The sequence below is a fragment of the Danio rerio genome, chromosome 23 (assembly GCF_052040795.2).
Source record: "Danio rerio strain M-AB ecotype USA chromosome 23, GRCz13ab, whole genome shotgun sequence".
Taxonomy (NCBI): domain Eukaryota; kingdom Metazoa; phylum Chordata; class Actinopteri; order Cypriniformes; family Danionidae; genus Danio; species Danio rerio.
Window position 1 is genome coordinate 36,224,523 of NC_141043.1, and position 13,399 is coordinate 36,237,921.

Here is a 13,399-nt window from a genome sequence, read left to right on the forward strand (position 1 = left end):
AAGCGAAATCATTTATTGATTTGACACACATCATAATACCAGCTATACATGTAAAGCACAAATAACGTCCTTCAATTCAGTCATGTCCAGCAACCATCATCCTTGAAGCATATCACCATCATTGTAAGCTGATTTCTTTTCTGTCTGTTCCATTGCTCTGTTTGTTAGATGTTTGCTCCCACTTTCTTTTGCAGTCTGAAGCATTTCAAACCCACAATTCGCACAATTCGGATGTCTAATCCCAGTTTTGCATCGACTTTACATGTAAATCACTTGCTTACTGCACAGGTGTTCTGATGTAGAGATATTGCTGTTTTTAAATTGCTAGGTTAGCCTGTTTTTGCCAATATGAGTGATAAAATCAACCCAGATGTCTTTATGAAAGTGTTTATGACTGGACTTGGAAATTATGTAAAAATGGCTTGCAATATTTATTTATTTATTTTAAAATATAATGCTTAATAAGTGTGAAACATGCAAAAGTTACTTACCATATCAGTAAAAAATATGGATTTAAAGTCAAAAAAATACTGCTTAAAATATTTTTTGGAAAACTAGTCTGATAAACTGTAAAAGATATATATTTATACAAAATCTGCCCAATTTGGGGCTTGTATAATTTTTTTTATATGCCCGTATTATTAAAATGTAATATTACATTTTTTTAATTAAAAAACAATAAGTTTGATTGGCATGAAAGATATAGCATACATCTTGAATGCAGAAGATACCTTTTGACCAAATTTGGGTCTTGTAGCATGAACGGCCTAAGGGAGTGGTATACATAACAGTATGTTGGCTTTCTCAAGCCAACATAATCACAAAAATCAGAAACAAGCCAAGACCAGATGCAGGAACAAGGAAGGCATTATAAATAATGCTATCTGCATGTAATTAGATTCCTCAATTAAAACGATTAATTTGCATGACGTGTTATGTGCATCAAATACCCAAAATACTCAATCCATGCTTTTTCATTCGTTCGAATCACGTCATTAACACTTCATTCATGTCAGATGGGAATGCACTATAACAGATGAAAAATACTGAGCCATGCTGTGAATGCGACTGATGTTTATACAGTGTGTGTAATCAGTGTCATTGATCAGCAGCTGTGTGTGTGTCAGTGTAAACTGGTGTGAATGTAAACAGTTTCAGCTGTGAAATGCAAGACATGGCGGGAGGTGTAGTCCAAGTAAATGGCTGCTGGAGTGTTTATATATTTTTCCATGAATATATCTCTAATGCTAAATGTGTCAAGGTTTGAGGTGGGGAAGAGGAGCGAGGACACAAATGCAGAGTGAAAGGTTATTTATTCATAATAAAATCAAATAAAAGGCAAAATAAACAACCCCGAGGGGGAAAAACACTAATAAAACGAATAGACAAACAAACTTGGCTGGGTTGGCAAGACAAGGCAGGGCTGGACACAGCAGGACAAAGAAAAATCGACGACGAACTGGCACAGGACAGCAGACATGAGGAGATTTTATGTAGACATAAATTTACACAAACAGATTAACATAATTAACTAATAATGGGGTAACAAGGAGGGTGGGACTTGACAATAGACGGGAGAGCACATGACACAAAGAGACATCACAAGCCATGCGCTCACATAAAACAAGACTAGAAGACGCAGCCAATGAAATAACTCATTAACCGCATGTTCATGACACAAGCACGCGGTGCATGTAAACACGCACCACGTACTAAACACAACACCAACAGAAGACTGAATGCAAGACGCAAGTACACGATGAATGAAAACACTCACACACGCAGCGTACATGTTTCATCCCAGCGCCGACCAAAACCAAAACCAACTAGACTGAGACGCTGGGAGTGAAACACCACGCTGCAGACAGACGAAAACACAAACACGAGTACAAGAGCGCGCGCGTCCGAGGCACGCAGAGCCCACATGGCCGCATCAAACAGGAGCGCGCACACTCTACGTACACCCACGACAGCGCGAGCGCACACAAAGACACACAATGACAGAAACAGGACAAGACAGAGCTAGTGTCCGAGCTCTGCCACTGAAACAAGAATTTACAAGACCAGAGTGGCAAAACCCTGACAAAATGATGATTGATGAACAATATTACACTCTTGTTTTGGTATTGTAAGTTATTTGACATTTCAAAACATAAGAAATATGATTTACAGGTATATAAAAATCACATGCAGTTTTAATTTTCTTTAATTGTCTTGTTTTTGTGACTCATGAAAGTACTTTCACATTTTTAAAGCATACAAGAGTATTATGTGTGAAACAAAATGACATTTAAAGAACAACTGGATTCAATTGCATCAAAGCTAAAGTAAGGTTTCACTCTTTGCAACATCATTTGAATTTCTATATATTCAAATGATTCAAATCAGTAAGGGCTTTTTTTAACATCATCTCGGTGTGCGTTCGACATTTAGAACACCGGGAACAAGCAATCAAACAAACAGCTATAATAATCATTGTCTAATGTAATCAAAGCCTGAGTCTGATTATGTTACGCAAACAAAGGTGGCTAATGTCACTCATTAAACAGCTTCAGGCCTACTAAACATCACCCTTCAACCCATTCAGTAAACAGGCCATTTTCTGCTCTCTTTGTCTCGAACCCTCTATCGTCACATTATGTACAGTGCAAAATGCATTTGATTGGCATATGTGCCCACCCAAACCCTGAACCAACAGCTTGATGCGGACCCAGCTGAGCTATATCCAGTCTATTTTCTTCCTCTATGTACAGTAGAAAGTGGATTTGCATTAATAAGGTCTGAGGTGTTAATCCAAGACGTACAATACCTGCACACCATTTCTCCATCTGCCCAGAGCAAAGGTTTTCACTGACGTATGCACAGAGGTGATGAGAGAGTTAGCAAAAAATGTAAAAGAGGAATGGATTTTGAAACCTCTAAAGGTCACGGTTTAATGTAAAAACTGTGCAAATTAACTAAATCAGCATAATATGTTGTTGGAAAATTGCTTTGGCAAAGATGTTTATATTAGTCCTGTAAATTAATTAAAATAAGACTAACGTGATATAGAAACAAACGTTTTGTAGGTCAATATGGTGAAATAATGTCCAGTCATCATTCAGAGTTGCAGACATTTTTATGTTAAAATGAAACAAGCTACTTGCAGTATGTGTATGTGTGTGTGTGTTTTTGTGACATATCAGGACACACATCTATATAATGACACAGGTATTTTAAGAACTGAGTATATACAGGAATCAGACAGTGAAATTCAATACCTTTTAAGACTCTTTCCATACATTTAAGACCTTATAAACACTTTTGGTTTCAACTGAAAACACTGGCGAGATTTTAACTTACAGTATATTTACTAAATATTAATGTAAGAAACTAATCCAAAATTAAAACATTATTCATGTACTGAATAAAAATCTATTAAATCTAGTTAATTCCACAGGTTGGCACCTATAGAACTGCAGAAATAACGGTGTTGGCTTGGTTAATGCAGTAAACAAAGCAGCATGATGTGAAATCTAGCAGGATTTTATTGATTTTATAAACTACACAGCATCTTGATATTCACAGATTTAATTCAGGCAAACTTTAAAATACAACCCTATGTTGCATAATAAAAAATTTTCTCAAATTGAATACCTTGCAAAATAGTATTTAAGACTTTTTAATACTTTTTAAGGGCCTTTAACATCTGAATGACATTGATTTATCAAGACCCTGCGGAAACCCCGAAGGTGGTGGTGAATAATGAGGACATAGGTTTTTATAGTGTTTTCTGTTTTTGCTTAGTGTCGATGTAACGGCATTTTATTCTGCATTAGATCTACTGTGATGTTTTAAATGACAAAATAAAGGTAACTGAACTGAACTGAATTATGAGGACATTGATGATGTACTCTTCTCTCAAAAAGCTTATAAATCAAACAAAATGTTATTTTTTTTAGAAAGTAAAACTGTACAGTTTCTTGTGGGGTTAGAGCAATAGAAATATACAGTTTTACAATATAAAACAATGGAAACCTATGTAATCTCCCCACAATTCACAAAAACAACCATGTGTATGTGTGATTTATAGTTGTGTTGCTTTTGTTCTTTACATAAATGATAACATTTCTTCCTAATTTAATTTTTTTAGCTTTTTTGCTTTTGGTTTTAGACAACATGCCAAGTAAATAAGGTGATACAAAGCAAAGTAATAATTAAAAAAAAGTATTAATAAAATCAATTAAAATTAAAAATTGTATTAATTCATTGGAAATACATGGGACATATAGAGACATGGAAAAACCCTGTGGAAATATAATAAATCATGATAAAATAGAAAGTAGAAAGAATACTGAAAAATCATACTCAATTAAAAATACCATTATTTGTTTTAAAATGTAGTGCAAGTAGAGTGAAAATATCTGTTGTAAAAATAACTCATACTATGAGTATAAAGTATACCTTTCAAAAGTACTCAAGAGTAGTGAGTATTACCAAAGTCCCTTTAAGGCAAGTCATTTTACTCGGCGGCCATCATTGAAATGCCTCTCAGGCAGTATGCTCGGCATTCTCTAAAATTATTTGCCAAGCTTACGGTTATTACCAATAATCAATAAAATTAAACAACAACTGTGTCTTTAGTTGCATTTTTAAATGTACGTATGACACAAAATCTGCAGTAACGCACGTATGGTCCGAGCCCCTCCCCTGAAAAAATTGTAATTCTGTAGCGCTCACTGATTGGCTAATGTACTAGAAGGCGGGCTTTATTCACCATATAATGATTGCTGATTAGCTCCTGTACTAAAAGACGGATCTTCATTCGCCATATTGACAGTTACACTTTCCTACTCTATAGTCCTTGGTATTGGTATTGTAAAAAGCTGATGCACTTACATGTAACATGTAATGTGTGTGTACACGTAACATTCTGTAGGGCATCTAGTTCTTGCCCAGCAGGCACACAACATCATAGGACATTAATATTAGGTTAGATTTAGGTTGTGACATCAGGTGACCAAAATTCATCTAAACTACAATTCCTGAGAAAAACTACTCTATTACAGTAATTTGAGTATTTGTAATTAGTTACTTTACACCACTGTATATATTATATATAATACTTCAATATCAAAAAGTTTGAAGCCTCACTTTACTAACTGCAGCATCAGAAGATTTATTTTATCCATTTGTTCTAATTAGAAAAGTCAGAGAGCATAGCAAGCGAATACACACCATGTGTGATGGGCAGCAGAGATGAGCAGGCAGCGAGAGGCCATCGCTGTGAGCGGTAAGACCAGAATGACAGCTGAACTCAGGGAGCCTGCTCATATTAGACAACACAGCATAGCACAGCGCAGCAGAGTGTTTGTCATCCCCTCGCGAACAATTAGCCTTCATTAAACATGGTAAATCTGCATGCATGCCTCCTGTAAAGAACGCAGCGGGGGCGGCCGCCTCTCTTGGCCATTTCCACCCGCGGCGCAGCTAGAGGCCGAACATCCAGCCGTGATGGAGATCTCCTCCGCGAGCCAGCGGGGAAAATTAACAGACTGTTTACGTTCGGCGCATTTCATTTATGCCAGAATGAACTCGTCAAGGGTGCTCAGTGGAGGCCGCTGGATGTGACAGAGGGCATGAGCTCCCTTCACTGCGGTTTCTCACCTCACAGACAATAGGATAGAGATTAAAGGGATAGTTCACCACAATATAAAAAAATGCAGCATACTCTTCTTCAAGTTTCTCGAAACCTTTAAGAGATCTTTCTTAAACATCAAAGATATTTTGAAGAATGTTAGAATCTGGTAGCCATTACTTGCATAGTACTGTAGGATAAAAAATGCTTTTCCAAATTCTTCAAATTTGGTGTTGAACAGAAGAAAGACTTGCTTGCTTACAAGCTCTGAAAAAATGTGCAGGGTATGTACAAATTTGGCTGCACAATTGACGCATGCTCAGGGTTCATATGAGATATCTAGTGTATATATATATATATATAGATATATAGATAGATAGATAGATAGATAGATAGATAGATAGAGAGATAGATAGATAGATAGATAGATAGATAGATAGATAGATAGATAGATAGATAGATAGATAGATAGATAGATAGATAGATAGATAGATAGATAGATAGATAGATAGATAGATAGATAGATAGATAGATAGATAGATAGATAGATAGATATTAAACAGAACATGCTTTTCAGTTCAGAAAGCACAAGGTGCATCACACTCCGTTTTTGTTGACTTTTTTGTTTAAAAAAAAAAAAAAAAAAAGAGTAGTGTGCTGTGCTTTTTATGTCGCTAGGCAACCACTTTATCAATGGTCTTGGTGCTGGTGCAAATGACGTTGGGTGCTTTTTTTGAATTGAGTTGACGTTTTTCAAAAAAATATGAGGTGCAGCATAGAACATGAAGCATTGTGGTGCATAAACAAAACGCAAAACAATCGCTGTCAATAGAAAACCATTTGAAAAAGGCACCTCTCACTGCAGAAAAACGTGTTCAGTGTGATTAGGCTTTAGACGATTTTTTATATATCTCCACTAAATCCAAGTGACTGACCAGAAGCTTTAATATATGTATACAGTGTGTGGAAATATCTAATAATATACGCATGTGATATATATGTTATGTATATGTGATTCACACACATACAGTATATGAAAAAACAAAACTATACAAAACTATTTTGTTACACAGATATTTAAATTTATATATCATTTGTATCATAGTCATATATATTTTATATCTAAATATAAATAAACAGTTTCTCAAATGTATGCATGCATGTGTATCTATGTATACATATTAAATATGCGCAGTACACACACACACACATATTATGTCATAACATTTTTATAAATTTTGGATCTGATTCATTTTTGCAAAGCATTAATTAAAAATATTTGAACTTATTTGAATATCGAAACAGCTGGATATCCTAATCAAAATCGATAAACACAAAACATGTATTGAAGAACACTATGTATTTATTTATCTTAATGTTATTTTGAAAACACTGTATAAGCAAAATGGCAGCTAATGAATCATTATTTACACTGACTAGCCCAACTTATACTAAAGTGCTTTTAAATGCTTGATTCTGACTGTGCAAATATTTTGCAGGGAAACATGCAGCTGAAGTAGTTCCAGACAGGTCTGGACCACATTACAGTTGCATGTCACCAACACAACATCTTTTGTACCCCGTATTCAAAAGTGTGATGAATGCATGATGTTCCAATTCAAAGGCTCTCACAAATGCAGTCCTTCATTTCCAAACAACTACTGGATCCTTTGGGGCCCAGACTGTTCCAGGAGGAGTTCGAGGACTGTTCCGCCTTGTGCCAGGGACATTTGCAAAATAAACCTTATTAAAAAAAAAAAAAAAGGTGGAAAAAAAAACATTTTAGTCATTGTATTTGAGTATGTTTGCCTCACCTACAGAATCTATGATCACTGAATGGCCAGACTGGTTTGAGCAAGAGTAAATCAAATAACCACTCATTACAATCAAGGTATGCAGAAGAGCATTTCTGAATGCACAACACGTCCAACCTTAAGACAGATGGGCTACAACAGCAGAAGACCACACCGGGTGCCACTCCTGTCAACTAAGAACAGGAAACTGAGGCTAAAATTTATATAAGTTCACCAAAACTGGACAATAGAAGATTGAAAAAATGTTGTCTGGTCTGATGAATCTCGATTTCTATTGCAACATACGGGTGGTAGGGTCAAAATTTGGCGTCAACAACATGAAAGCATGGCTCCATCCTACTTTATCAACAGTTCAGGCTAGTGGTGGTGGTGTAATGGTGTGGGGGTATTTCCTTGGCACACTTTGGGCCCATTAGTACCAATTGAGAATTGTGTCAACACCACAGCCTACCCGAGTATTGTTGCTGACCATGGTTATCCCTTTATGACCACAGTCTACCCATCTTTTGATGGCTGCTTCCAGCAGGATAACGCACCATGTCATAAAGCGCGAATCATCTCAGACTGGTTTCTTAAACATGACAATGAGTTCACTGAACTCAAATGGCCTCCACACTCACCAGATCTCAATCCAATAGAGCACCTTTGGGATGTGGTGGAACGGGAGATTCACATCATGGTGACAAATCTGCAGCAACTGTGTGATGCTATCAAGTCAATATGGACCAAAATCTCTGAGGAATAATACCAGTACCTTGTTCAATCTATGCTACAAAGGATTAAGGCAGTTCTGAAGGCAAAAGGGGTCCAACCAGGTACCAGTAAGGTGTACCTAATAAAGTGGCCAGTGAGTGTATCTCCATATGGTCAATGTTTCTAGCATGGTCAGTTTGCTCGGGAGCTCACTTTGTCAATTTGTCATCTCAAACCTAGGCTGAATTTTTGGATACAATATGTTACAGTTTATCTTTGTGTGTTTGATACGTTTACAGTTTACTTTGTTATCCTTACATAAATGACCAAAATGTCCTGCACTGCTAAACAAATATCAAAAATGATGTCTGATATCTAAATAGTTTTTGTTTTGCACTATAACCCACTTACTTAAATGACCGTGAAGCAAATTTCAACCCAAATACACAATCCAGTGTGCAGTTTCAGACAAAGCTAATGTGTTAGATTCATATCTGCGCTAACCCTCAGCTAGCTGCAGCAAAATTATACCGCTTCCAAATGTCAGACAACAAACACGGCCATGATACAGTCACAATGCACTCAAAATAGATGCACAAGCCTGCATGACTCGTGCAAGACTTTTGTGCACTTCGTATCGCACAATGGCGGCACATTATCCATCTCCGCATGCTTTCTATTCATACCCCAAGCAATCAATCTACACTCAGGTTAATATAAAACCCTCCAAAACAATTGAAGTGCCATTGAAGGCATGGTGGCTTCTGAAATAAAACTCTAATGGATATCCGCGGGAGACTGCCACGAAGAATGATTAATTAGGCCTTAACCGTGAGCTTTAAAGCTGTACTCTCCGTCTCATTAGAGCCGAAAAGCAAGCATTTTTAGCTACAATAGTTATTATCCTTTCATAGCACTCCGAGTTGATCTTTTGTCCCAGTCCTGCTGTCTGATATTAAGGCTTCTACTGTGGAGATGTCTGACATTTAACAGAGCCTGTGGTGCGGCTCAGGGGAGCGGGGCGACTCTCTGGGGGACACATTGTGCGAGACCCCCTTCCTGGAGGAGCACAGCAGCCTGATATTACTCACCTTGACACCTGCCGCCGTAGTGTTCAATAACAGGGGACGACAGCGAGGTCTGGGCCAAAACGAGCTCTAATTGGCCTTATCTGACACAGTATGTGATGTAGGATATCTGGAAATCAATTAGTGGAATCGTAACGGCAGTGATCATATGTGGAGATTCTGGAAGTAGGTTTAAAATAATAATGTGGTATGATTATGATAAGCAGGATCACATGTTATAATTACATTCATGTTTAATTACATTTATATTTTTATTATTATTGTTATTATTAGTAGTGATACATTAGTAAATAGATTTTTAGTGTGTGTTTGAGTGTGTGTTAAATAGGTAACTTAGATTAATTAGGCAAGTCTTTGGACAACGGTGGTTTGTCCTGTAGCCAATCAATACAAATATTTTCTTAAGATAGCTAATAATACTAACCTTAAAATTAAATATATATATATTTTTTATATTTATATTTTATATTTAAGACTTTCCTCTAAAAGAAAAAAAAAATTATATGAAATACTGTAAACATTTTCTTTCACTTTTAAATTGAAGAATCTAAATAAGGATCTGAGAATCCTTGTAGCAAGCGTTTGTGTGTGTTGTTTTAAGAAAGCAACCATTCATTTTTGTTGTGTTTTAATGTTAATTATTTTTTTTGTATTCATTTATTCTTCATTTAATTATTTTATTTAATCAAATGATCATTAGCCATTTAATTACCATTTTATTGATCATTAGTTAATGATTTGATTATTATTTTATATTTTATTATTACTATTTTCCTGTAATCATGGCTTTATTATTACTTCCTTTTTTCCCATATTGTTATAATTTTATGACTGTATGGATTCAAGCGACACTTGTTTTCAAGAATAGGAGATTATTTTCCCTATTTAAAGGTCTGTATTGTCTTTGGACAATGTTGTAAATCAGTAATTTTCCATTGCTGTTGCTTGTGGTATAATAACACTTTTTGGTTTTATCCTGGTCTGGTCGGAGCATTGAATTATACGCAACTAAGATTATTCAATAACTCTGCTCTTTCTTTATCATCATTACTTCATCTCCTGCTTCTGCTCTTCTCTGGCTTTCTCAGTCGACGCCTTTATTGATAGGAGATTGTTAATTCAGTACTGGTTAACAGGTTTAGGTATTATGTGGCTCTGCTGGCTTGTTGTCTGAATACCCAGAAATAACAGACATTTTCTGACAGGATCTGCATCTGGGGCTAGATCTTATTTATCAGGGATGGAGAGTGTGATCTAACAAAATATCTTGCTTGATATTTTGCTTGAATTTAATTGTATTATCTTTCATTTTCTAAATATGTTTAGTGACTAAAATATTATTTGAATAAATATGTATGTTTAATAAATCTGTTCTGTTTAAATGCACCAAAATATATTGCCTATATTTACTGAGAAATGGAGAATTTTTTTTTTTTAAATAGGGTGTACTCAGTTATGCTGAGCACTGAAAGTCCAACAATCATTACAAAATGATTACTGAGGTCTTCACATTACAAAACTATATTACGCGAGTTAAAAATCTGTGTGCCTGGGAATAAAACATCCACTCACACTAGTGACAAAATCAATTATACACCACACGTCAACCTCAGAAAAATGACAGGGTAAGATGCTCCACATTACAAGCCCCATAGCAACCATATTTTCCTATGGCTATAACTGCTCTATCTACTTCAATACATCAACTTTTCAACCCACAGGGGTTTTGCCATGTCACAGGGATGACGCTGTTGCCTTCAACACAACTAGGATGATGGCATTGCCTTCAACAATACTAAGATAAACATCTTGCGAACCTTCACTTTCAGACCATAGGGCAGAGAGAAAAAAAACAACCACAGACTAACACTCATGCCAGGTTATTGGTCCATCTCTACAAAAAGCTCCATAATTGCACCACATTTCATCTGCGTGCATGAAAAAGGTTGCCAAAAGTGCGGTGATAATGCTATGCAAAAAAATGCATTAAAGTCCACCGGGATTGTCAGTCTGAAGATATAGTATCAAAAAGCTGCCGGTCTACTGCCAGTCAGCTTTTATGCAGATGCGTTCCGGCCTGGCTTGCCTTTGAACAATTTGTCATACTTTGATATTGTATTAACCTGCGAATGCTGACTCTTCATTTGTTCAATTCTGAGGGGAGAGCAACGGTTTGTGGAAAAGCCATATTTCAATGGGAAGGGAATAGAAAGAGAGCCGGTTGAACATTAAAAGTGTTGAAGATGAAGGCGAGGTGTGATTCATCATGTGAGGGCCAGTATCTGAGACTACTTACACTACTGGAGCAAAGGTGAGGTGTAAACACACTTTTGCTCATGGTTTACGTTCTGCTCAATGCACCTAATTGGCTTTGGAGTGCATCATCCTGTCCTTGGAGAACAGCAGCTGATGAATGTTTCTCTGGGCACCGCTTTGGATCCAGAAGAACCTGCCTCTCTGAAACACACAAAGCAAACATTTCAATATTACAAGTGGGATGAGATACTGGCCTATACACAGGACAGCAAAACTCTGCCCGGTTTGGTTAATTTCCATACACAACGTAAGATAAATCCTTTTATAAGATCCATCTATATTATTTATAATAATACAGATGGATCGATATGATTAGAAATCATGTAGATGGATTGTAAAGAGGATTGTAAAGAGGATTGATCCATCTATATTATTTTTGACACAGATGGATCTATATTATTTTTAATCATATTGATCCATCTATATTATTTGAAATAATAAAATCAATGTGTACATTTTTTAACACACAATAAGTGCATGGTGGAGAAGACGGAACATATAATTTGCACAAAAAAATAAGAGTATTATTATTATTAAAATATTTTTTCCATAATTGGTTCAGTACAAGTTTTGTCATATGATATGACCAATATCACATAAATTGGTCAAAAACAGGAAGAGTGTAATTGAGTTCACGTAACAGTTCAATAAATAAGATATTGTGTTACATTTTGCCACCTTTTTTATCTCTTCACTTTCATTTACTTATTTAAATACATTTTTAACATTGATTTTGGCTTATTTTTTATTGAATTGGTTGTGTTACAGTAATTAAAATGTTATTCGCATGATTGTAAATGTTAATGCATAATACTGTTACATATTGCAATATTTTATACTGCAAAACATTATTTTTCATTTTACAACAACAATTATAAGATTATTATACTTATTTTTGACTTATTTGAATGATCAATTTATTTGTATTATTACATTATTAATTACTTGTTGTGAATATCGTGTTACATTTTACATACACCAGGGAACAGTGCGAGAATTCAAATATATTTAAGCCATAGCAGAAACGTTATATGTCTCAGATCAACACACAGCTGTGGTTTTGTTTCTGAATGAATCCAAGATTTGAATGAGTCACTTGAACCAATGATTTAATGGGCCATTAATAAAAACAGCCATTTACTTCCTCAATGAATCAATTGTTTGCACAAATCAATGTATTTGGACTTATTTTATTTACCACCACCTATTTACTTAAAAATAATGGTACAAAAGCTATTATTGGTGTATTGCCCTTTCTAAAGGAACACTTTAAAGGTCCACATTTGTACCTTCAAAGTACATTTAAGCACCTAAAAAGTACAAAAGTGTACCTTTTAGGTACAAAAGTGTGCCTGTAAAAATGTTTCGTACCTTTATTTCTTAGGGTATAGTTTTGGTTTTTATATAAAGTATTTTATACTAGAAAAAAATATATTTGCATAATAACCAGTGGTGTAAAGTCACTAATTACAAATACTCAAATTACTGTAATTAATTAAATTTTCTCAGGAATTGTAATTTACTGAGTAGTTTTAAAAATGTGTACTTTTACCCTTACTTGAGTACATTTTTAGTGCTGTATCTGTACTTTTACTCCACTACTTTCCTTCAACCTCCAGTCACTACTATTTTTTCTTGTCTATGGGGATTAGAAAAATCAGTCCTGTAATTCCTGTCCAATCAAATCATACATAGAAGGTAAATCACCTCATAATGAACTACCTCAAGACATGGATGATTTATAAATGCAGAAAACTGTTTGGAAGTATTAAAAGTGTCCAAGAAGACGTCTAAAATCAATATCAGTATTTGATGTCAATAGGATATTGGTTTAAGATGTTGGCTCGACATAGGATTTTGATCACTTTCTA

At 35.4% G+C, this 13,399-nt stretch overlaps 1 protein-coding gene across 20 annotated transcripts in view; it reads right to left on the reverse strand.

The window, feature by feature from the left end:
- plxna2 (plexin A2) overlaps positions 1–13,399 on the reverse strand; it is a 775,091-nt gene that overhangs the window by 591,030 nt on the left and 170,662 nt on the right. For 16 of the 20 annotated variants that reach the window (XM_087307494.1, XM_087307492.1, XM_087307477.1 and 13 more), the window contains one exon: positions 11,509–11,669. The gene's annotated coding sequence lies outside the window, so the exon portion shown is untranslated. The remainder of the gene's footprint in view (positions 1–11,508; positions 11,670–13,399) is intronic. The other 4 variants (XM_087307488.1, XM_087307493.1, XM_087307487.1 and 1 more) reach the window with 1 other exon arrangement.